General features: G+C 40.9%; 1 protein-coding gene across 1 annotated transcript in view; it reads right to left on the reverse strand.

Annotated features, from left to right (window-relative positions):
• The window catches only part of LOC115223297 (EF-hand calcium-binding domain-containing protein 6-like), a 177,683-nt gene that overhangs the window by 76,742 nt on the left and 98,441 nt on the right, over nucleotides 1–2,500 (reverse strand). The window lies entirely within an intron of this gene.

Genomic DNA, 2,500 nt, shown 5'->3' on the forward strand with positions numbered 1-2,500 from the left:
GTGTGTGTGTTCATGAGCGTATATGTATTTATTCTTTTACTTCTTTTAGTCATTTGACTGCAGCCATGCTGGAGCACTGCCTTAAGTTAAAGAAATGGACCCCAGGACTTACTCTTTGTAAGCCTAGTACTTATTCCATTGGCTTTTTTTTGCCAAACCACTAAGTTACAGGGATGTAAACACACCAACATCAGTTGTCAAGTGATGGTGTTGGGGAGGGGGGACGAACACAGACACACACATAAATATATACATATCATCATCATAATTTAACGCCCATCCACTACTGTTCCTCATCCCTCCACCTCCACCAAAGACTATTCCCAGCCACCAAATCCTGCTCCATACACATTTCCAACAACCTCCTTCCAATCTCATTCTGACCAAGAACTCCATATTTTCCTCCTACATTTTTTACTTCCTCATTTCCCACTCGCGCATTCAAATCACCCAACACCACCACATAATCATTTTCCCCATCCTATCCTATTTCTTTACTACCCACAAGGGGCTAAACACAGAGGGGACAAACAAGGACAGACAAATGGATTAAGTCGATTATATCGACCCCAGTGCGTAACTGGTACTTAATTTATCGACCCCAAAAGGATGAAAGACAAAGTCGACCTCGGCTGAATTTGAACTCAGAACATAGTGGCAGACGAAATACTGCTAAGCATTTTGCCCAATGTGCTAACGTTTCTGCCATTCCCATCCTATCCACACACTCAGTCAGTTCCTTCCAGAACTCCCCTACTTCGTCCTCACTCCTTTCACTCCCTGGACCATCTCTCCACCATCCCGCCTTAACCTTGAAGACACTTCCTTCCCCTCCACCACACCCTCCTTCACATGCTCACTCACCAGCAATGCCACTTCCTCATGAGCCCCTCCGACCCACCATCGACACTTGTCCAGTCACATCCCCAAATTTGGTACTTGCCGTTTACCCGATACCTTTTGGGTCTTCCTGACACCAATACCTTTCATACCCAATACATATAGATATCATGTGATCACGTGACCAACCAGTCTATCAGATGTTGCTACACATCGCTGGTCACAATGCGCTTTGCATTGTATTTTAGCCTTCAAATGACACCACCCCACTGGCTAAGCAATATATAGATATATATATAAATATAAAAGAGTAAAGACCTCCTTCAATCATGAATGCCCATGGGATTGCATTTAGAAAGTTACTTCGAAGGCACAAATCCAAACAAGGTTGTTTATGGAAGACCAGCAGTCAGCCATGCATGCCAGCCTCCACTCTCCATGTCACTGATGTTATCCAAGGGAAAGTCAAAGGCCAATATAGTTTGGCACCAGTGACATTGCAACTTGCTTCTACAGATAAGTGAACTGGAGTAACATGAAATAAGTGTCTTGCTCAAGAACACAACGCACAGCCAAGCCTGGGATTCAAACTCACTATCTCATGATTGTGAGCCCGATGCTCTACCCACTGTGACATGCACCTTCATAATGGTAGCCTGGTTAACATACAAAATAGAGAATATTTATCCATCAATGTAGTGTTGGGCACTCATTCACACTTTTTATTATTATTATTATTATTATTATTATTATTATTATTATTATTATTATTATTATCATCATCATCATTATTATTATTATTATCATCATCATCATTATCATTATTATTATTATATATATATATACACACATCCACATAATTACATTCACACATAGAACTACAAATTCTCAAATACTCACACACACACATCCTGAAAAAAAGTAGTTAATACCAAATATCAAACAATCCAGTGGAACATTACAAAACAGTGGAAGCTTTTCTTTATAATTTATGTATTTGTTTAGATATTATCATCAGAGAGAAACCAACTTGGAGAGATTCTGCCATACAATGGCTTGTAATTCTTGGAATATCCTTCCATATGGAATCAATGATATCAACATATATTATCACATCCATTTTCTCTATTTCTGTCGGCTGAAGAAACTGAATGCAGTTCTCTCATGCACCATTGATACTGACTTCTATGAGTGTGCTTCCATTTGCATCAAAAAGAAGAAAAAAAATCTTCCAAGAATTCTTTTATCGATGATGATGCCTCAGCACCACCATCACAATAACTGCCACCAAAACTACCACCATCACATTCACCACAACCATAACCACCACCATCACCATAACTGCCACCATCACTATAACAATTGCTGCCACCACTACCACCACCACAATCATCACAACTACCACCATCACCACCAGCATCAGCACCATATTCACCACAACCACTGCCATCATCAGAACTACCATCACCATCATCACCACCACTACCACTACTACCATCACCATAACCACTGATGCCACCACAACCACCACCACCACCCCAACTACACCATCACCAGTACCACATTCACCACAACCATAACCACCACCAGGAAATATCTGATCACATCCACCCATGATCAATGGCATTCCAACCGTGAGCATATGATCCTGCTTTTTGGA

The sequence above is a fragment of the Octopus sinensis genome, linkage group LG22, assembly GCF_006345805.1.
Source record: "Octopus sinensis linkage group LG22, ASM634580v1, whole genome shotgun sequence".
Taxonomy (NCBI): Eukaryota; Metazoa; Mollusca; class Cephalopoda; order Octopoda; family Octopodidae; genus Octopus; species Octopus sinensis.